General features: G+C 39.4%; 1 pseudogene; it reads right to left on the bottom strand.

The window, feature by feature from the left end:
- Window positions 1-1,102: 1,102 nt before the first annotated feature.
- On the bottom strand, window positions 1,103-1,950 carry LOC121476775 (annotated as a pseudogene).
- Window positions 1,951-24,598: the final 22,648 nt, after the last annotated feature.

Here is a 24,598-nt window from a genome sequence, read left to right on the forward strand (position 1 = left end):
CAACTGCCCTGTTTTCAAGTTCACAGATACTTTGTTCTGCTTCATTTAGTCAGCTATTGAACCACTCTTGCATTTTTTTCAGATTAGCTTTTTGGTTTTGTTTTGTTTTGTTTTATAAAATGAGATTTACTTTATGTTATTCTGCTGTTACATAGGGCATAACATTTTCACATGGCTTTTTTGGGACTATAGTCAATGATTAGCAATGTACACTAGTGATCCAACTCTACATGACAATCACTAGACAAACTGGACACCCTCTCACATATGCACAAATCTGTATTGAAAAGTATTAACGTTTTAGACTTGAAATCTGTGTACTTTAATTCCACTTTCTTTCTGTATGGAAAAGTATTAACGTTTTAGACTTGAAATCTGTGTACTTTAATGGTAAGAAATTACACGCACTGTAATATGCCAAAAGTGATGCTTGCATTCTGGCAGCAACATGCTACTTCTATTACGTAGTAAAGTGAATACCAGAACCACAAAGGCAGGAGACATAAGTGAATTTTTGTTGGGGACATTGTCAACTTAAACAGCAGCAAATGAAGAATGAATTAGGAAACTTCCTATTGTCACAGATACACAAGACCTCCATCATATACAATATGTGAGGCATTTCGATTTGTGCCTCCCCCCGCCCCCGCCAAGCACAGAAATGCCAAATGCTTTGCCATTCAATCTAATATTTCTGGATTCCTACCAAAAAGGAATACATTAAAAGCATGGAAAAGTTGCTTACTGAAAGGAAACCCCCAAAGAAGAGTAGAGGAGGGAATGTAGAAATTAAGAAGTTATGTAGAACACTTTTTAAATTATAATGAACTACATTTTCATATCTTCACACTAATACAAAACACAGTCACTTTGCAGAACTGGTTCAGGTTACTTAAATACCAGATACATTTTTTGTTCTCTATGTAAGTGTTTGGGAGTTACTTATGTTGATATGAAATGAAGCTATTAATGCTTTCCTACAACAATAACTGCACACCAGGAAGACCAAAACAAACACAAATCAAGGAATGGAATTTTCCCAAAGCTGCAGTGTGAAAAGACTATAAACAGTTGGTTCCATACACATGAATGGGTTTCTTTGCTATAGGAAATCCAAGCGAGTAATGGAGATAAGTAAAAAGGTTTCTTGAGAGGAAGAAGGATGAGACTCTGTATGTATATAGTTTTCTGCCTCTTCTGATACATCACATTCTTCTCCTGCACTGATGTCCATGATATTAGATGCTATCTTTGCAAATAAACAACTGCATGATGAGGGTGTTGTCTTTGTACGAGTCTTTGTTCAGTGGATCAAGTTCTGTAATAGCCTCATGAAAAGCTGTCTTAGCTAGTGTGCAGGTAAGCTCTGGGTTATTAAGGATCTCATAGTAAAATACAGAGAAGTTAACAGTCAGCCCCAGGCAGATTGGGTATATGGGTTGTATCTCTTTCTTGCTTATATCAAAAGCCTCTTGCAAGCTCCTTGGGAATTATGTCTTTTGTTTTTGATCACCACCACATGCAACTTCAGCAAGGTACTGGAGGTAATCCATTTCATATATTCTCTGGGTTAGTTGCATTGGCTATTAAATATTTACCCAAAAATTCCAGCACCATGGTACAGATGGACCTCAGCGCAGACTCCACTTTCTCCCAATAGTCCTTAATCATATGCAACTTCTTATTGGAGGTGTTGGTTTTCTGCTCAATGCTCAAGATGACCCTCCAGGATAACCCGCAGCCCCTAACCATCTTCTTTTAGGCCACCAAGAGCAGGTTGTGTTCCTTGTTGGTCAGAGAAGAGCCCTGCCTGAGCTTTTGTTGCATCGTGCTTGCCTGCTCTGCCAGCTTCACCTCCTGGATCAGCTCCATCTTCTTTATGGGGGTGGGGAGAGGAGAGCAACAGCAAGCATGACCTGGATCAGGAGGAGGTGTGAGGAGGACCTTCATCTCCACGGCCACAGTCCAAGTGCCACCACTTTGATCCACTTTTCACATTAGCTATTGTATTCAACTTTGTGACCTCTCTTTGGTGCTTTCTTCTATTTTCTATCTTGTTAAAGTTCTCATTGTGTTCATTCATTCTGAGTTTGATGAGCATCTTTATGACCATTGTTTTAAAGTCGTTAACAGGGGGTAGCCCAGGTGGCTCAGAGGTTTAGCACTGCCTTCAACTCAGCGCGTAATCTTGGGGTCCTGGGATCGAGTCCCACGTCAGGCTCCCTGCACGGAGCCTGCTTCTCCCTCTGCTTGTGTCTGTGCCTCTGTGTGCGTGTGTGTCTCTTGTGAATAAATAAATAAAATGTTTAAAAAATAAAAAAAGTCTTTATCAGGTAAATGATAAGTGGCTAATATCCATTTCGTGAAGGACTTTTTCTGAGGTTTATCTTGCTGTTAATTTAAAACATATTCCATTTTTCATTTTGCTTGATTGCCTATGTTGGGTTTTATGCATTAGATAAAACACACCTCTCTCAGTCTTGAAGTAGTGGCCTTGTTGTAGGAGATGAAACTTATTGTTCCCTGCCCTAGTTCTTTGTGGTCTCTCAAACCTTTGTGATTGTCCAAGTAGACTGGGGTTGTTTTTGTTTGTCTTTTTAAGTGGTTCCCAATATTTGAGGCTATGCCAAGACCTTACCCTCAGGAAGCAGTTTTTAAGGTATGCACATATAAACAGTCTGTGGGACCACAAGCAGAAATCCCACTGACTACAGAACCAGATGGGATACAGATGTTCCCTAGATGGCAGTCAGCAAATCAGGATGACAGAAAAGTGTAAAAATTCCTTTTTTGGGAGATACTGGTAACCTGGAATAAGGCAGAGGGAGAGCACAAAGATGGCACCTACCAGCCTCTGTCCCCAGAGAACACTTCAGTATGTTCCTAGATGTGTGCCAAATCAGATGACTGCTCCTCATGCCAAATCTCGAGGACAAGCAAATAGGCTTATTTTCTAGAAAGACTGGGGTGACTTTCAGTCTGAGGTCTGTGCAGTGCCCTAGGAGTGGTAGCCTGCCAAGTACTGTCTCTTTACTTGTTACAGTCACATTGGATCCAAGAATGCATGGCCCTTGGCCAGCAGAGCCAGGCAGTCAGGGTGTCCTCTGGACAGCAGCCATAAAATCTGTGGTACAGACATAAAAACCAAAGCACCAGATATGTGCAAAAGCTCTCCTCTGAGAAATACTTGCACTCCAGAACATGACAAAGGGAGAATGCAAAGATAACAACACTTGCCAGCCTCTATCCCCTGAGAGTACCCCAGCAGCCTCCTACACATGTGTTCATTAGATGCCTTGCCCTCAGGTCAATGCTTTAAGATAAGAAAATAAGACTGAGTGCCTTTCAATCAGCTGCTTCTGTACTGATCTCTGGGGTGAATGAGGCCAGAATAAAGGTCCTACAATGGCCATTTCTCAATGTTGGTCCCATGGATACAAGCACTGTTGATTTTCAAAAACGAAATGTTTTGGTGGCTTGTCTCTGTTGAGCAAGTCTTAAAAGTTGGGTTACCCAATGTGGTGCTCAATCCTTTCACTCCTCAGTGAGAAGCTCCCTATCCACTGGCAACCACTATATATTTGACTAATCTAGTTACCTCATATAAATAGAACCATACATTTGTCTCTTTGTGACTGGTTTATTTCATTTAGCATAATGTCCTCAAGTTGTACCTATGTTGAAGCACGTGTCAGAATTTTCTTTCTTTCTATGGCTGAATAGTATTCCATTATATGTACATACCACAATTAATTTTCCCATATATAAAAAAATAAAAATAATAATTTTCCCATATATCTGCTGAAAAACACTTGAGTTCCTTCTATTTTTGGCTACTATGAATAATGATGCCATAAACATGGGTGTACAGATGTCTGGTTAAGTTTCTGCTTTCTGTTCTCTGGGGTAATACCCAGAGATGGAGTTGCTGGATCATATGGTAATTCTATTTTACTTTTTGGAGAAACCTCTAGGTTTTCCATAATAGTCACACATTACTACCAGCAATTCACAAGATTTCCATTTTTTCTACATTCTTGCCAAAACTTGTTTTGTGTAATCTTATTCTGTTTATAAAAGCTATCTAATGGGTGTGAAGTACTATTACATTGTGGCTTTGATTTGCATTTCTCTAATGATATGTGACACTGAGCAATTTTTCATGTGCTAATTGGCCATTTGCTCTTTGGGAAAATGTCTATTCAAGTCCTTTGACTACTTTTTAACCTGGTTGCTTTTTTTGTTGTTTTTGTTGTGTTTATTGCTATACTTGTTTTTACATATCAAAATTATATTTGATATAAATTGTTTTTCCTTTATAGTAATTGTTCCCATATATCAATTGTTAACTCTGTTTCTTTAAATGAATGTGTGGAGAGGTTTACTGAATAGTGATAAAAACTATGTTCCAGGTCAAAAAATTATATATATAAACATAAGTTGTTATTTAGAAGAATTACAATATTTTGAGAAGAAATTATTAAAAATTAACAAAGCAAGACTTTATTTTTCAGACAATTCAAGACATTTTTAACACTTCCCTTTTCAAGAATTGCCCAAAATCAGCAGAAAGAACATAAACCAAAAACTTCTCCATTTGTAATGAAATTAGGAGACATAATAATATAAATCATATGAAACAGAAAACTGGCTGACAAATGTTACCGGATTTAGCTGATTAGGAGACAGTTTAGATGTCCTGGAGAAACTAACTGTACTAAAATCTAAAAGATGTTGGTGCTGGCATGCCAGGTCTGAGGACCCAGGGGGGTTCCACAGTACCAGCCAAGAAGGTCTTTGGCTTTGCACAGGATAGAAATCAAATGTGAGCCAGCAGAAAGTGAGAGCAGAGTTTATTGATGATATGGAGAGAGCAGATACAGATGGAGTGTCTGGGAGACTCAGAAAAGAAAGGAGCATGAGTCTTTGCTCAGAGTTTGGGGATTTTATTGAGGATGGTGGTCTGCTGTACATGGGGAACTAGTTAGAACAAAGACAGGGGGCTAAGTGTTCCTCCTTGGAGCCCAGGGATCTTGGCCTTAAGATGTCTAAGCTCATGGTCTGGAATACGCATATGATAGCTTTGGCCATTCTCACCTGGTCTTCGTTAGATGTTACCTATTCTAAAGAAATCATTAACAACTTGTCCCTTACAAGGAGGGTGTCCACAATTTGCATGATGAGGCATGTGTAAAGTGGGAGTGCAGGTCCTAGCAAGACTAGAACAGGAAAAGGAGTGAAAAGCATATTTTTATGGAGTCCTTCAGTTTCCATCTCAGTATGCTATTGGCTTAGCAGTCACGCAGTGAGAGATTAGGAAAATGGCATCGAAGCTGGAAAAATGGAGACCCTTGTAATGCTGTGGCAAAAAATCTGGTACAGCTGTAGCCTCCAATAATTTTTCTTGCTGGGAGGCTGGGAGAGAGAGCACATCACAGCCCTAAGTTACCTCCAGTCAGTCACTGGACATGGTGTTCACTAAATGAATCTTTCAATCACAAGCTGATAAATTGGCTTAGCTCTGTTTAATCTAAAGTCTAATAAGTCACTAAATCCTGTGTGTTTTATTTTCTCTGTGTCTCTCCAAGTCTTTTCCTTCCAGTCTACCTACCATCTACTCAGTGAATGCAGTCATCTCCATGGTGAATGTGGGCCTCCTTTGGGTATTTCTCCTTACAGTGCAGAGAAATAAAGCTAAAAACCTCATCTTGTAGAGTTCCTTACAGGATGGATTCCAGAAGTAATTCAGAGTCCACCATTCAGATGCTCTTGTAGTAAAAACTGATCATTCAGGGAAGTCTGATGTTTTCATTAACAAGTACAGCCAGAGAGACATTGGCTTTATTTTGTTGCAGCATTAGCAGAGATCCCCCTATCTGGTCACTGTTTTCACAGGTGGGACACATGAGACCCACGGCCAATCTGTTCTTTGTTAGTGCAGATACAGAAGGCATGATGACAGCCTGGATGCAGCCTGACCTGTGGACCAAAGCTAAGAGTGTGTTAGTGAAGCCAGTGGCTCCAATTACCCACATCCCGGTCTCTTACAATCTCCCCGTCTCCTGGTCTGCAGTACTTCTGACAGCCATTCCCAGATGCCCAGCCTGGCCCCACCAAACTGCCCTTCCAACAATTTGGTAGGTACTATTTTCTACTAGCAAATACTTTTTGCTTCAAAATAGCTAGAATAGTTTGTGCTCCCTGGACTAAACTCTGGCTAACAGAGGCTTAGATGATATTCTTGCATTCAAGCCTGACTTTGTAGAAATATGGCTCTCCATTTATACACTGGATAGGATAAAGGACATCCCAAAACTGCATCCTGCCCATTCGTGAGCTGCTTTCTCCTAACACTCCCTGGCACTTTGCAGTTAATGAGACAATTCTGCATTCACCAAGCTTTGCCACTTCTTTACTTTGCACATACTGTTTCTATGTACATACAGCTCCTTTTATAAGATATGCCCATATCACTCTGTACTTGCTTCCAATCTTGCACTCTTTAATTCAATATAAAGTGAGTTTTTAATGGAACCATTGACATAAAATGTTATATTGGTGTCAACTGTACACATAAAGATCTGAAAATTCTAAACATTACTAACTGCTGATCATGATAAGTGTGGTCACCAGCTGTTACAAAACAGTGTTATCACAAGATTATTGCCCATATCCCCTATGCGATAATTTCCACATACTTGGTGTCTATTTTGTCACTGAAGTTTTTTTAACCGTTGGTACCATTTATGCATTTCACCCCAAACTGTGCCCACCATCCCACTAGTGACCACCACTTTGTTCTCTGCATGTAGTAGTCTGCTTTTGTTTGTTTCTTAAATTCTTCTTGGTAGGTTGGTTGGCTTCTGAAATTCCAAATATAAGGAGAATTCTATGGTACCTGTCCTGTCATATTCTGTCTCACTAATTTCACTTAGCGTAAGGGTTTCTAGGGCCACTAATGTTTCATTAAATGAAACATCTTTTTTTCCAGGCCAGGTAATATTTCATTGTATGTGTACACCACTTATTCTTGATCCATTCACTTGTCAGTAGATACGTGGGTCCCCTCCATAACTAGGTTATCGTGGGTAATGCTGCAACCAAAATCGAGGTAATTATATCTCTTCAAATTGCTGTTTTTATTTTCTTTGGTGAATACACGGCCATGGAAATAATGGATCACATGTTATTTCTCTATAATTTTGGAGGAATAATCAGACTATTTTCCCATAAAGTGCACCAAATTCTATTCCCTCAGCAGTGCATGATGGTTCCTCCTTTCTTTATACCCTTGGCAGCTCTTGGTATTTCTACCCGTTAGGTTGTACCCATTCTGACAGTTGTCAGCTGATATCACACTTTGGATTTGATTTACCTTTCCTGGGTGACTAGTGATGTTGAACACTTTTCCATGTGTCTTTTGGCCATCTGTATGTCTTCTCTGGAAAAATGTCTATTCACGACTGGTCTTTGCCCATGTTTTCAGCTGATGATTTGGTGGTTTCCTGAACTGACTTATGTAAGTTCTTCCAATACTTTGGATATTCACCACTTATCAGATATAGCAAGTGTCTCTTTCATTCTATAGGTTACCTTTTATTTAGTTGATGGTCTTGTTTGCCATACAAGAGCATCTCATTTTGGTGTGGTCTCAGTAGTTGATTTCTGCTCTTGGTTCCCTTACCTGAGAAGATCTATCTAGAAAAGTGTTGCAAAGGCTGACATCCAAGTAGTTACTGCCAATGTCTTCTTGCACTTTTATGGTCCCAGTCTCACATGTGGGTGTCTAACACATTTCAAGTTTATTTTTGTGTAAGGAGTCAGAAAGTGGTCTCATTTTACCGTTTTATTGTTTTGCATGTACTGTCCATTTTTTCCAGCACCAGGTGTTGAAAAGATTGTCTTTTCCCCATAGCCTATATTTGCCTCTTTGTTGTAGATCCATTGACCATATAAGCTTGGGTTTGTTTCCTGGCTATTTCCTCCCACTGATCTATGTGTTTATTTTTAATGCCAGTGACATTACACACACACACACACACACACACACACACACACACACACACACCACAGATACGGCAACTATAGCTTTGGAATATATTTTGAAACCTGGGACTAGGATACCTCCATCTTCTTTTTTCTCAAGATTTCTTCGGTTGTGTGAGGATTTTGTTGGTTTGGTACCAAGTTTAGGATTCTTTTTTTAATTCTCTGAAAAACACTGTCAGTATTTTGATAGGAATTGCATCAGATGTGTAGCTTGCTTTGAGTGGTATGATCATTTTCGTGGTATTCATTCTTGCAGTCCTTGAACATGTTATATCACTCCCTAGTGTGTGTCATCCTCAACTCCTTTCACCTGTTTTTTCATTTTTAGAGCACGAGTCTTCCCCTGCTGGTTAGTTTTTAATCAGAGGTATTTTATTATGTTTGTTAATTGGTAATGGGATTTTTTTCAAAAATTCTGCTTATGTTTCTCTGTTATTAGTGTATAAAAATTACGTTTATGTATCCTCTGGCTTTACTGAATTTACTAATTGGTTTCAGTAGTTTTTGGAGCAGTTTGAATTTTGTTTGTGAACTATACCCTGTCATCTGCTTAATGACAGTTTTATTTTATTTGCCTTCTTTGCCAATTTAAGTTACTTTGATTTCTTTTTCTCATCTGACTAGTGCATTTAGGACTTCCAGTACTATGTTGAAATAACGTGGTGATTGTGCCTCTTCTTGTCTTATTCTTAATCTCTGAGAAAAAGCTCTCAGTTTTTCAGCATTAAATATGATTTAGCTTTCTGTTCATTATAGATGGTCTTTATTAGGTTGAGGTATGTTTCCTCTAAGCCTACTTTATGGAAGTTTTTATCATGAAAGCATGTATTGTGTCAAGTGCTTTTCCTGCATTAATTCAGCTGGTTTTTATCCTTTGTCTTATTAATGTGATATATATACATCACATTGACTGATTTGCAAATAGTAAGCCACACTTGCATCCCTATAAGTCTTACTTGATTGTGGTAAATGAATTTTTAAGTTTTTTGAATTCTTTTTGCCAATGTGTGTTGATAATTACATCTGTATCCAATTATTAATACTGAACCATTTTTGCATTCCTGGAATAGATCCTGCTTGATCATAATAAATCATTTTTTATGTATTTTTGGATTCTGATTGCTAAGCTTTTGTTAAGAATTTTTGCATTATGGCTGTCTGGGGTGGTTCAGACAGTTTCAGTTGGTTCAGTGTCCAACTCTTGGTTTCAGCTCAGGTCATGATCTCAGGGTCATGGGATGGAGCCCTGCATCAGGCTCCACACTCAGTGCAGTCTGCTTGTCCCTCTCCTTCTGCCCTTCCTCTCTCTCTCTCTCTCTCTCCCCCCCAAATAAAATCTTTAAAAAGAATTTTTTTGCATCTATGTTCAACATAGATATTGGCCTGTGGTTCTCTCTCTCTCTCTCTCTCTCTCTCTCTCTCTTTTGTAGTGTTTCTGTCTAGTTTTGGTATCAGAGTAATGCTAGCCTCATATAATAAATAGGAAATTCTCCTTTTCTATTTTTTGGAATAGTCTTAGAAATGTAGATATTAACTCTTCTTTGATAGAATTCATCTGTGATGCCTCTGGTCCTGGACTTTTATTTGTTGGGCGATTTTATTGTTATTGTTTTATTTATTTATTTATTACTAGTAATCAGTCTGTTCAAATTTTGTATTTTTATTCAGTTTGGAAGATGTTTCTAAGAATTTCTGTCTTCTCAGTTATCCAATTTGTTGTCACATAATTTTTCATAATACTGTCTTATAACCCATTTTATTTATGTGGTGGTTATTTCTCCTTTATTTGTGATCTTATTCATTTGAGCCTTTTTTGATGAATCTAAAATTTTGTCTATTTTATCTTTTCAAAGAATTAGCTCTTTGTTTCATTGGTCTGTTTTTGAGCTTTTATAGCCTCTATTTTAATCTTTGCTCCCATCTTTGTTATTTTTTCCTTTGGCTAGCTTTGTACTTTATTCTTTTTCTAGCTCTTTTAGGTGTAAAGTTAGGTTGTTTATTTGGGGATTTTTTTTAGTTCCTTGAGCTCAGCCTTATTGCTATTAACTTACCTCTTAAATTTAGCCTTATTGCTATTAACTTACCTCTTAAATTTGCTTTTGCTGTGTTTCAAAGATTTTGATTTGCTTTTGCTGTGTTTCAAAGATTTTGCACAATGGTGTTTTTTTTCATTTGTCTTCATATTTTTTTATTTCCTCTTTGACTTCTTAGTTGATCCATTCATTGTTTAGCAGCATATTGTTTAACCTCCATGTATTTGTGTTCTTTCTAGATTTTTTTCTTATAACTGATTTCCAGTTTCATATGCTGTGGTCTGAAAAGATGCATGATGGAAATTCAGTCTTCTTAAATTTTTGAGACTTGTTTTGTGGCCTAACATGTGATCTATTCTAGAGATTGTTCCATGTGCACTTGGAAAGAATGTGTATTTTGATTTGGATGGAATGTTCTGTATATATCTGTTAGGTTTGTCTAGTCTAACGTGTCTTTCAAAGCCTCTGTTTTCTTGTTGACTTTTTCTCTGGATGATCTTTCCATTCCTGCAAGTTGGCTGTTAAAGTGCCCACTATTATTGTATTACAGACATATAATTTCTTTTTATATGTCTGTTAACTTTTGCTTTATATATTGGGTGCATCAATATTTACAATTGTTCTATCTTCTTGTTGGATTGCTCCCTTTATCATTATGTATGCCTTCCTTTGTCTGTTGTTGTAGCCTTTGTTTTAAAGTACATTTTTTTTCTGATATAAATATTGCCACCCCAGTTTGTTGTTACTTTCTTGTTGCTTTCATTTATATGGTAGATGTTTTCCCAGCCTTTTGCGTTCAGTATGAGTGTGTGTTTAGATCTAAAATGGATCTCTTGTGGGCAGTGTATAGAGGAGTCTTGTTTTTTAATCCATTCAGTCATGCTATGTCTTTTGATTAAAGCACTTAGTCCATTTATATTTAAAGTAGTTATTGAGGGGCAGCCCGTGTGGCTCAGCAGTTTAGTGCCGCCTTTGGTCCAGGGCCTGATCCTGGAGATCGGGGATGGAGTCCCACGTTGGGCTCCCTGCAATGGAGCCTGCTTCTCCCTCTGCCTGTGTCTCTGCCTCTCTCTCTCTCTCTCTCTCTCTCTCTCTCTCTGTGTCTATCATGAATAAATAAATAAAATCTTTTAAAAAATAATTATTGATAGGTATATATATATTGCAATTTTGTTCATTGTTTTCTGGTGTTTTTGTAGTTCTCTGTTCATACCTTTTCCTTTCTTTTCTTATGGTTGATTGTTTTCTTTAGTGTTATGCTTGGATCTATGATAGGTTTTTGATTTGTGGTTACCATTAAGTTCATGTATAGTGTCATATGTGTATAGCAGTCTTATGTTCAAGTTCAGTAACTATTAAGATGATGATTAAGTTTGAACACATTTTAAAAACACTAAATCTCTCCATATTTTATGTATATGATATCATATTTTATGTCTTTTGTGTATCTCGACTGATTTTTATAGCTGTAATTGGTTTTAATACTTTTGTGTTTTAACCTTCATTCTGGCTTTAAGTAATTAATCTACTTTCATTAATGTTTGCTTTTACCTGTGAAATATTTCCTTTCATAATTTTCTTGCTCTAGCTATGTTCTTCCCTTTCCACTTAAAGAATTTTCTTTAATATTTCTTGTAAGGCCAATGAGTGGTGATGAACTCCTTTAACTTTTCTTTTTCTGGGAAATTCTTTTTCTGTCTATTCTAAGTGACAGCCTTGCTGGATAGAGTATTCTTGGCTTCAGTTTTTTTCCTTTTCCAGTTTTTTCCTTATTCAATATATCTTGCCACTCCCTTCTGGCCTGCAAAGCTGCTGCTGAGCAATCAGCTGATAGCCTTAATGGGGTTTTCCCTTGTAGGTAACTTTTTTTTCTCTTACTGCTTTTAAAATTCTCTTTAATTACTACATTTTTGCCATTTTAATTATTAGGTGTCTTGGTGTGGATCTTCTTGGGTTAATCTTTTAGGGGCTCTCTGTGCTTCTGAGGCCCAGATGTATGCTTTCTTCCCTAGAGTAGGGAAATTTTTAGTTATCATTCCTTCAGATAAGTTTCTGCCCTCTCTTTGGTCTTCTCCTTCTAAGATCCCTAAATTACAAATGCTGTGATGCTTACTGATGTCACTGAGTCCCCTTATCCTATTCTCATTTTTAAATTCTTTTTGCTGTTCATCTCGGTTGCTTTCTATTACTTTTTCGATCACTGATTCTTTCTTCTGCATCCTCTGCCCCCCTGTTGATTCCCTCTATGTATTTTTAACTTAGTTTTTTAATTCTTCATGTTTTTCTGGCTCTTTGTTGAAGTTCTCACCGAGGTTATCCACTCTTTTTTCAAGTTCAGTGAGTATCTTTATGTCTATTACTTTGAGTCCTTTATCAGACACATTACTTATCTGTATCAGCTCTTTTGCTGTGATTTTGTCTGCTCTTTCATGTAGAACATTTTCCTTTGTCTCTTTATTTTATCTGAGTTTGTTTCCATGTATTAGGAAGGTCAGCTATAAATGGTCTTGACAGTAGTGGCCATGTGGAAGAGGCCATGTGGTGTGCTGTAGCACAGTTCCCCCTAGCTGCCAGAACCAGGAGCTCCAGGAGTGTCTTATTTCGGTTGCAGGTGTCCTACTCTTGTGGCTGAACTACATTTGTTTTTAGCCCACTTAGCTACAATGACGTGTTTTGCTGTTGTTAGCACACTGGTCAGGGTTTGATCCTTTTGCTGCTGAGGGGCCTGCCTATAGGAGGCTGCTGTGGGCTTGTACGAGGCAGTGTCGGCAGTCAAGCTAGCTGTCTGCAGTTAGCCTCTCTGCCACAGTTGTGAGCACATTTGCTCCCTGTGCAGCAAGCTAAAGCCTTGGTTGCTTGAACTGTGGGCATGCTGGTTTGGAGGGCTATCTCCTCTTCTCCCCAGGGCAGGAGTCATTTTAGATGGTGCCAGTTCCTGCAAGGGCTGCTTTGTAGGGATGCCAGGCAAGGAAGGTGGGTTGGATAGAGTGGGGCTGCAAGGGGACAGTGAGTTGGGCACATGACACTAGCAAGGGTGGAGACAGTTAGTGCTGGTTCCTGCAAATGTCTAGCTATCTAGGCTGGCAGAGGGGAAGAGAAATGGTACCTATCAGCACTTCCGTTCTTGGAGAAATCTCCTGAGGATCCCTGCTCCTTTGCATAGGTTCTGAGATTAGTAAATGAATGTCCTTCATGTACACCCCCAGGTGTTTTCAAACTGCTGCTTCTGTGCTATGCTTTGGGCAGTTATTATGCTGATGCTTTAAGAGTGGGGCCTGTGTTTCCTATCACCCTCCAGGCTCTCTTGGAGTTAAGCTCTGCTAATTTTTAAGAAGTATACTTGTGATGAGCACTGGGTGATGTATGGAAGGTGTTGAATCACTATGTTGTACACCTGAAACTAATATTACACTGTGTGTTAACTAACTGGAATTAAAATAAGAAGTTAAAAAATTAAAATTAAAAAATAATTTTAAACAATTACCTGGAGTTAGACTGGTTTTCAAAGCTGTGTATTATGGAGACTTGTTTTCCCAGTGTGGCCCCCCATGCCTAGAGTTCCTGGCATAGGATTTGATCCTCTGGCTTCTGTGCTCATGGTGTCCCCCACTTTGTGATTAGTCTGGTTCCCAACCATGTCTCTGCCCCTCTGACATTAACTGGGCAAGGTGGGCTGTGCCAGTGTTCGGCGAGGGGGGGGGGGGTTCTTTCAGAGTTAGTTTCACAGATGTAGCTGCTTTCTTGGTGTGTCTGGGAGGGGGAGGGCAGGGAAGACAAGGTGAGCTCAGGATCCTCCTCCACCACCATCTTCCTTGTGCCCCCACATAAAGTGAGTTTTACATTCACGTTGGTCTAAATGACTGCTTTTTGGTAACCTGCTCTGAGCCAGGCTCTAGTGCTGACTAGCTCTGTAGCCATGGGTGAGTTTTTTAATCTCTCTGACTGAGTTTCTTCATCTTTAAAATGGGAATAGCAGTTAAATACTGTATATCTCACCACTTACATGTAGAATCTAAAACAAAACAAAACAAAACAAAAAAACTCACAGATACAAGAACAGAAAGGTTGTTACCAGAAACAGAGGGTGGGGAGTGGGCAAAATTAGTAATAGGGGTGTGGAAAGGCCAAATCTCCACTTATAAAATTAGTCACAGGATGGCACACACACAAAAATAAAATGGAGATAACAGCACTTACCTCAGTAGGCATGCTAGCTGTGCTTTCTTAGACTTGTCATTCTATTTGACTTCGGTTCATCAAAGTGTTTACCTCTCTCCTGCAAATCAGCTTCTCTGTGAAGACCTGCTGATGCCAGGCTGAGCCCCCATCTGCTTTCTCAGGCAATTCTCACACACCAAACCAAATCTCCCTTGCCCTAAACCATCCCAGGGCCAAGTACCAGCTAACTAGAGACAACCTCTATAGCCCTAAACCCACTGGAAGTATTCAAACTAGCCAGTCCTAAACTGTGTACTCTGTGTTTCCCACAGAAACCCTAATAATGTCTCTGGTCTAGTCTTTCCCCTCACTCTTATGCTTTTGCCTCCTGAACAATACCTGATGCTTCTCATATGGCTCTGCACAGTGTGACGGTCCCTTCCTCTTGGGAAATGTCACTAATAAAAATCTTTCAGGGATCCCTGGGTGGCGCAGTGGTTTAGCGCCTGCCTTTGGCCCAGGGTGCGATCCTGGAGACCCGGGATCGAATCCCACATCAGGCTCCCGGTGCATGGAGCCTGCTTCTCCCTCTGCCTGTGTCTCTGCCTCTCTCTGTGTGTGTGTGTGACTATCATAAATAAATAATAAAAAATTGAAAAAAAATTTATTAAAAAAAAAAAATCTTTCAAACCCATTGACTTCCCTGTCATCACTTTGTCACTTCCATATATCCAGATTTAATTTTAGAACAGTAAGGTTGTGTGAGGATTAAATTAGTAAAGACTAAAAAATGTAGCAGAGTAGCACACAGTAATATTTTTATAATGCTCTTCCTATTAATAACTAGCTTCCCATTGAACTTCAGATACAATTCAAAGTCCTTACTAGGGCTCCAATGGCATCATGCCTATCTCTTCCCTTGACTCAACACTCACTATGCTCCCTGTAGCCAGGGCTGGTTTCTGGGTTTTTTTTCCCCCAAAAGATTTTGTTTATTTGAGAGAGACAGAGAGAGAGAACGTACAAGCATGAGCAGAGGGGCAGGGGCAGAGGGAAGGGGGAAGCCTACTCCCCACTGAGCAGGGAGCCCAATGCCTGGCTCAAACTCAGGACCCTAGGATTGTGACCTGAGCTGAAGGCAGACACTTAACCAACTGAGCCACCCAGTCATCCTGGCTTCTGATCTTGGGACCTGTGTAGTAGCATGCAGCCCCATGCTCACAAGGGCCCCTTGATGAGTTTAGTGCTCTACGGTTGCCATCCGGAAGTTCATCATGTTTTCAATATTCATTTTGCATTTTGTTTTGTACTGGATCCCAAATTCATATAGCCAGTCCCATCACCAGCACCCTAAGGTCCAGGCTCACCAGCCTTTTGGTTCTTTACACTCCAAATTCTTCCCCATCTCTGCTTGAAATAATCTTTTCCCTTCTCTTCATTTGATCCTATATATCCTCAGCTTAAATATCTTCTTCTCAGGCCTTTCTGGAGCACCCCATTGAGGTAAATCATCCTTGTCCTCCCCTTCTGACCTCTGATTCTGGATCTTAGTGCCTCCCTTGTTTGTTTGTAGGAAGGACATGATATTTTGTTTTAAGCTCTTTCTCACTTGAATCAACAATGCAACTTGCATTAAGGGCAGGGACCACATCAGATTTATTGACTCTGATCTCAGCATTGAGCACAAAGTCTGACAAATACTAGGCTGTCAATAAATATTTGCTGGGCAAGTGAACTAAGGGCCTGTTTTAAGGTAAAATAATTAACCATCTGGGGAACTTCTGACTTCACTTGCTGATCATTTCTTTTTTTTTTTTTTTCCTTCTCATTAAACTTTTGTTTTAATGGGTATCAAAATTCTGTGACAGATTTTTGGTCAAGTTGTTTCCATTAAAAAGTACTGATTTTAAGCTGGGGGCATCACAATGCCAGATTTCAGGTTGTACTACAAAGCTGTGGTCATCAAGACAGTGTGGTACTGGCACAAAAACAGACACATAGATCAATGGAACAGAATAGAGAACCCAGAAGTGGACCCTGAAATGTATGGTCATCTAATATTCGATAAAGGAGGAAAGACTATCCACTGGAAGAAAGACAGTCTCTTCAATAAATGGTGCTGGGAAAATTGGACATCCACATGCAGAAGAATGAAACTGGACCACTCTCTTTCACCATACACAAAGATAAACTCAAAATGGATGAGAGATCTAAATGTGAGACAAGAGTCCATCAAAATCATAGAAGAGAACACAGGCAACACCCTTTTTGAACTCGGCCACAGTAACTTCTTGCAAGATACATCCACAAAGGCAAAAGAAACAAAAGCAAAAATGAACTATTGGGACTTCATCAAGATAAGAAGCTTTTGCACAGCAAAGGATACAGTCAACAAAACTAAAAGACAACCTACAGAATGGGAGAAGATATTTGCAAAGGACATATCAGATAAAGGGCTAGTTTCCAAGATCTATAAAGAACTTATTAAACTCAACACCAAAGAAACAAACAATCCAATCATGAAATGGGCAAAAGACATGAAGAGAAATCTCACAGAGGAAGACATGGACATGGCCAACATGCACATGAGAAAATGCTCTGCATCACTTGCCATCAGGGAAATACAAATCAAAACCACAATGAGATACCACCTCACACCAGTGAGAATGGGGAAAATTAACAAGGCAGGAAACAACAAATGTTGGAGAGGATGCGGAGAAAAGGGAACCCTCTTACACTGTTGGTGGGAATGTGAACTGGTGCAGCCACTCTGGAAAACTGTGTGGAGATTCCTCAAAGAGTTAAAAATAGACCTGCCCTACGACCCAGCAATTGCACTGTTGGGGATTTACCCCAAAGATTCAGATGCAATGAAACGTCGGGACACCTGCACCCCGATGTTTCTATCAGCAATGGCCACAATAGCCAAACTGTGGAAGGAGCCTTGGTGTCCATCGAAAGAGGAGTGGATAAAGAAGATGTGGTTTATGTATACAATGGAATATTACTCAGCAATTAGAAACGACAAATACCCACCATTTGCTTCAACGTGGATGGAACTGGAGGGTATTATGCTGAGTGAAATAAGTCAATCGGAGAAGGACAAACAGTGTATGTTCTCATTCATTTGAGGAATATAAATAATAGTGAAAGGGAATATAAAGGAAGGGAGAAGAAATGTTGGAAATATCAGGAAGGGAGACAGAACATAAAGACTCCTAACTCGGGGAAACGAACAAGGGGTGGTGGAAGGGGGGAGGAGGGCGGGTGTTGGAGGGGAATGGGTGACGGGCACTGAGGTGGACACTTGAAGGGATGAGCACTGGGTGTTTTTCTGTATGTTGGTAAATTGAACACCAATAAAAATTAATAAAAATAAATAAATAAAAATAAAATAACTATTGAAAATCTGCAAAGCAGGGGTACCTGGGTGGCTCAGTGGTTGAGCATCTACCTTTCGCTCGAGGTATGATCCCAAGATCCTGGGATCGAGTCCCACATCAGGCGACCTGCAGGGAGCCTGCTTCTCCCTCTGCCTATGTCTCTGCCTCTCTGTGTCTCTCATGAATAAATTTTAAAAAAGAAAATATGCAAAGCAGATCTAGCATACAAATAAATGATAGAGGTAACTGAAGAAGAAAACTGAAGCAGGAGAACAAAATAAATACTTAAGGTTATATTCTAGAAAATTTCCGTAAAATACAACAACAACAACAAAAAATTTAAAACTACATTGTGGAAGAGCAAACAGCCTACTTAAGAATAGTGATGTAGAATGGCAGACAAGAAGTCATTCTAGTAACATTACCAGACGAAGAAGAAGAAGAAAGAAGAAAGAAGAAAGAAGAAGAAGAAGAAGAAGAAGAAGAAGAAGAAGAAGAAGAAGAAAGGAAGAAGAAGAAGAAGAAGAAGAAGAAGAAGAAGAAGAAGAAGAAGAAGAAGAAGAAGGAAGAAGAAGAAGAAGAAGAAGAAGAAGAAGAAGAAGAAGAAGAAGAAGAAGAAGAAAAAGAAGAAGAAGAAGAAGTCCCTTAAACATCTGAGTAAAAAGGGACTTATAAGGGGAAAAAAGTAAATCATCAGACTTTTAACAGCAGCTCTTTATGTCAAGGGAAAATAGTGTAACCACTGAGTTAATAGAGGCAATTTCAGTTTACTTGCAATCTATTTTGTGAGCGGTGCCTGTGAGTGGCATAAACAGGAATCCCTAGAAGAGTCCAGGAAAAATTTTAAAAAGCCATCACTCTCAACTAGAAAGGCTTCATGAAAGAGGTGGAAAAGAAATCTTGGAAAAATTTTAAACTAATATATTTCAGAATTATAATATATAAATGTGATTTATCCTGAGTGCTCAACTATGTATAATACTGGATTCATTGCATACCACCCTGTGTCCATATTTCTTACTTACTTTTATAAAAAATATAAAATTCCTGGCTAAAAGTTCTTTTTTTTTTTTAAATACTGGAATTTGAGTAATTCTGTGAATCCAGAATGTGTTGCTATTTTAAAAATTACATACAATTCAGTGATTTTTTTTTCAGTAGATGTGATAAACATAAATTTTTGTAAGTGGAAACCTGGATAATCCAGCTTTTGAGTTGGTTGATTATTGAGACAAAAGTAATTACATATAATTAAACAGAATTCTGAGCAAAATTTTAAAAAAAAGTACTGATTTTAAAAACTAATAACTTAAAACTGCCACACACGCACAAAAAAAACAAAAAAATGGTCCACAAAACATTCTCCTTCCCTTCTGAAGGTTTTACGATGCATTGTTATCATTAACCAGTCTTCTACTATTAAATGGCCAGTTGACACAAACAGTTCTGAGACCGTTCTTCCACCACTGATTAAGACTGGGGTGGCAGGTATTGGGGATAATATTCATTTAGCCTTCTGAGCTTTCTGGGCAGACTTGGTGACTTTGCCAGCTCCAGCTGCCTTCTTGTCCACTGCTTTGATGACACCCACAGCAACCGTCTGTCTTATGTCACGAACAGCAAAACGACCCAGAGGAGGATAGTCAGAGAAGCTCTCAACACACATAGGTTTGCCAGGAACCATATCAACAATGGCAGCATCCCCAGATTTCAAGAACTTGGGACCATCTTCCAGCTTCTTTCCAGAACGACGATCTATCTTTTCCTTCAGCTCAGCAAACTTGCAAGCAATGTGAGCTGTGTGACAATCCAGCACAGGGGCATATCCAGCACTGATTTGGCCTGGATGGTTCAGGATAATCACCTGAGCCGTGAAGCCAGCTGCTTTCATTGGTGGGTCATTTTTGCTGTCACCAGCCACGTTGCCACGACGAACATCTTTGACAGATACGTTCTTGACATTGAAGCCCACATTGTCCCCAGGAAGAGCCTCACTCAAAGCTTCATGGTGCATTTCAACAGACTTTACTTCAGTTGTAACACTGACTGGAGCAAAGGTGACCACCATACCAGGCTTAAGAACACCAGCCTCCACTCGACCCACTGGGACAGTACCAATACCACCAATTTTGTAGACGTCTTGGAAAGGCAGACGCAAGGGCTTATCAGTTGGACGAGTTGGTGGCAGAATGCAATCCAGGGCTTCAAGCAGTGTAGTTCCACTGGCATTCCCATCTTTACGGGTGACTTTCCATCCCTTGAACCAAGGCATGTTAGCACTTGGCTCCAGCATGTTGTCACCATTCCAACCAGAAATTGGCACAAATGCTACTGTGTCGGGGTTGTAGCCAATTTTCTTAATGTAGGTGCTGACTTCCTTAACGATTTCCTCGTATCTCTTCTGGCTGTAGGGTGGTTCAGTGGAATCCATTTTGTTAACACCAACAATTAGTTGTTTTACACCCAGTGTGTAAGCCAGAAGGGCATGCTCACGGGTCTGCCCATTCTTGGAGATACCTGCTTCAAATTCACCAACACCAGCAACAACAATCAGGACAGCACAGTCAGCCTGAGATGTGCCTATAATCATGTTTTTGATAGTCTCTGTGTCCTGGGGCATCAATGATGGTCACATAATACTTGCTGGTCTCGAATTTCCACAGGGAGATATCAATGGTGATACCACGTTCACGTTCAGCTTTCAGTTTATCCAAGACCCAGGCATACTTGAAGGAGCCTTTTCCCATCTCAGCAGCCTCCTTCTCAAAGTTCTCGATAGTTCTTTTGTCGATCCCACCACATTTGTAGATCAGATGGCCAGTAGTGGTAGACTTGCCCGAATCTACGTGTCCAATGACGACGATGTTGATGTGAGTCTTCTCCTTTCCCATTTTGGTTTAGGTTTAGCGGTGGTTTTCACGACACCTGTGTTCTGGCGGCAAACCCGTTGCGAAAAAGCTGATCATTTCTTTTGTCCCATCATTTCTCTGTCTCTTTCTCTAAATATTTTTTAATCATACAATGTTGCATTGTTTACATGGCTAACTTTGTTTCCTCTGAAGTTCAGAGAGACCCAAAATCTACATAATGATTTTTCTTCCCCAATCCCTGAGACTTAAATTGCATGTACAGAGATTAGGTGTCAGGAGACTAATGTCTAGTCTGACACTAGATCAGATTTAAGGATATCCCTGTATTGCCTAGGAGGATGGTAAAGTTGAGATCAGTATTCTTTGATAGGTTAAGGATGAAAATTGTAATTCCTTGGGTAACCACTAAAAGACAACAAAAAATCACTAGGGTAGAATTATCAAACTAATAGAGAAAACTAACAGATGTAAAGAACTGCTCATAAATACATATTTAAATATGTCACTTTTATTTTTTAAAGATTTGGGGGAGGGAGGGGGAGAGAGGGGGGGAGGGAACACAAGAGCAGGCACATGAGCAGGGGGGAAGGGCAGAGGGAGAGGGAGGAGCAGACTCCCGCTGAGCAGGGAGCCCTATGCAAGACTCGATCCCAAAACTCTGGGATCATGACCTCAGCTGAAGGCAGATGCTTAACCACCTGAGCCACCCAGGTGTGCTGTCAGTCATTTAATCTACTACTGGCTTAAAATGCTCACACTGAAGGGCAAAGATTTTCATACTAGGTTAAGAACTGAACTATATGCTGTTTTAACATAACAATGATAAAAGTTTGACTAAAAATAGTGAAAATTTAAAAAATATATATCCTACAAACACTAAAAGAAATCTGATATAGCTACTAAATATCAGAAAAATAGATTTCTAGACATTGAAAAAATAGAGTTTCAATAATAGGTTCATTCTGTGAGGAAGATAAAATATATCCACATGTATATACACCAAATCCCATGTCCTCAAAAGACATGAAGCAAAATTTGAGAGAACCATGAGTATGCAGAGGTCCACCACTGAGGTAGGTGTATCTCATAATGCTTGTGGAAGTACAGTAAGTAGACACAAGAGATTTTAAAACATGACCTGGGCTCCAGGCCTCAACTGGTTCACCAGCAAGATTTATCACCTGTTTTTAAAGATGAGAAAATCCATTAAACAAATTCGTCCAAAGAGAACACAAAGTACCCCCCACCTCATCTTATGAGTCCAACACTATCTTAATCTCAAAACCTGACAGATAGTTTAAGAAAAATTACAGATCAATTTCCTGAAAATTTGGGCAAAAGTCCTAAGCATTAGTAAATCAAATCCATCTATCTTTAAAATGGAATAAAATATCCAGACCAAGTTGAATTTATCTCTATTTCATGACTGATTCAATATATATTATAAAGTTGACATATTAAGACTAAAAGAGATTTTTTAATAGAGGCAGGAAACGGTTGTTAAAATTCACTTTTGCAATTAATAATGCTCTTAGCAAATTTGAAAGTTAATGGTAAAATAAAAGCTTTTCTTTTGAAATAAGCAAAAAGAAAAATGTTATCATCCTTTATATTTAATATTGCACTGAAGACCATAGTCAAGAAAAAGCAAAGATAGAAGGACAGGAAAGGAAGAAATAAAACACACACATATGTTTGTGTAAGTAAAGACTCCCAATGATAAATTAATATAACTGACATAAATTTAAGGTTGTTGAATAAAACATTCAAACCAAAATGTTGGAAATGAGATTTTTAAAAATATCCCTTGTAATAGCATAAAGATACCAAGTATCTAGAAATTAATCTAGCAGAGTATACAAGCACTCTATGGAGAACTTGGCACAATTGAGAGATTAAATACCTCAACCAGTGAAAGACATAGACCACCATGTTCATGGATTATAAGACTCAATATTATAAAGAATCAATTTCCCTGAAATTAAGCTCTATGCAATTCCAATCAAAATTCCAACAGGATGTCTTTCTGGAATGTCATTGACTGTAAGTCTATATATATTTTTGAATAATCCTTCCCAAGACACTCCTAAGGGAAAACATGATAGCAAGATTGCTTTGCTGTTTGGCAAAACTTATTATAAGGCCACAGTACTGTTCTTAAAACAGTACAGTTCTGGAATTCTGCAAGAACAGACAGTTGAAATAGACACACACAAAAGCATTTGCTTTATGACAAAGAAAAACTGGGGGAAGGATAGAGTTTTCAGTGTTTTTAGAACCACTAGATAACCATATGGACAATAAAAAATATAGGTGGAAAGGAAAATAATAAAGCTTTGAGAATACAGAATAGATTCATGATTCTAGGGTAGGAAAATACTCTTTAAAACACAAAATGGCTAATCTCAAAAAGGGAGTACGTGGTACTATATTAAAGTTAATAAGTCTATCAAAATACACCATAAAGATAATTAAAAGGTAGGCTACACAGTGTGAAGATGTGACACCTGGAACTGACAAAAGACTCAGAGAGCAGGCTTTATAAAGAACTACTACAGGGACACCTGGGTGGCTTAGTGAGTGGCTGATGACTGCCTTTGGCTCAGTTCGTAGTTCCGGGGTCCTGGAATGGAGTCCCACATCAGGCTCCCACAGGGACCCTGTCCCTCTCTCTCTGTGTGTCTCTCATGAATAAATAAAATCTTAAAAACAAAAAACTATTATAAACCAGTCAGAAAACTCCAACAGAAAAATGGGCCAAAGGCCTGAAAAGGAATCCATGGAAGATATACCAATGTTCAGTATATCTGCTGAAAAGGTATTTGATCTCCACTAGCAACAATGGAAATGCAAATTGAAACTGTGACACACTACTGCACACCCATAGGTTAAAAAGGCAAAGACACTATAAATACAGAGGGCGTATCGTAACTGGAATTTTCATACTGTGTACAGATATGGTGTTACATTCACTTTGGAAAGGAGACTGGCATTATCTAGTACAGTTGATGGCAATGTTTTGGAGGCAGTGTTTCACAGGCAGTTTGTAAGATCCTTGTCTCCAGGTTTTAATGTTCTGGTGTCATCCTCTCATCCTGAATGAGGGCTGGACAAGGTGACGAATATGGAGAAGTAATGGAATATTGCTTCCAAGATTAAGTTATAGAAGGCTAACTTCTGTACTTCCGGTTCACTTTCTTATACTTTTCACTTGTTCACTCTGATGAAGCAAGCCACTGTGCCATCAGCTGCCCAAGGGGAGGTCTGTGTGGGAGAAACAGAGGACGGCCTCTGCTCAGTGGTACACAAGGAAATGAATCCTGCTAACAGCCCTGTGAGTAAGCGTGGAGAGGATTCTGGCCCATCTCCACACCACCGCAGCCTCATATGCCAGAGGACTGCGCTAGGCTGGGGCCGCTAAATCTTGTGGGAACTGGTTACACTGTGAAATATATATTCACTATATATTTGCTAACGCAAATTTCCATGTGTGAAAATGAAGCTCTCAGGTCCTCCTCCTGCATCAGGCTCAGTTACCTGAACAGAAGCTAGAAGGCACACATGCCCAGCTCCTGGTTCTTCGTCCTCTTACCGATCTAGACTCACTGTGATGATCTTAGTCCCAATCGTGGGGAACTCCATCCTTCTGCCTGCCAACCTGAAGTACCTGTTTTCGTTTCTGAACAGAGTATATGCAAGCCATAAAGAAATCCTGACGCTCCTCTTTTAGAATATACCCCAAAGCTGAGCATTATTACTACCCCCATTGTGATCCTTCTGGTCCAATTCCTCTTTTGCCTGGATTACTGAAATAGTTTACATTTGCCATCTTCTAGTCTCACCAAATGCCAGGGTGATCTTCTAGTCTCACCAAATCTTCTAGTCTCACCAAATGCCAGGGTGAACTTAAGTCAAATCATGAACTCTGCTGCTCAAAATGGTGCCCCGCCCCCCTTGCAGAGTAAAAACAAAACTCGCCGTGGCCCATAGCACCCTACATGATCTCACTCTCACCTCTACCAGTTTTTCTTGGCTGGTCTGCTTGCAGCCACACTGACCTCTCTGCTCTTCCTCCAGCACACCAGGCCTGCTCCATCCTAAACTT

This window comes from Vulpes lagopus, chromosome 16 (genome assembly GCF_018345385.1).
Source record: "Vulpes lagopus strain Blue_001 chromosome 16, ASM1834538v1, whole genome shotgun sequence".
Lineage (NCBI taxonomy): Eukaryota > Metazoa > Chordata > Mammalia > Carnivora > Canidae > Vulpes > Vulpes lagopus.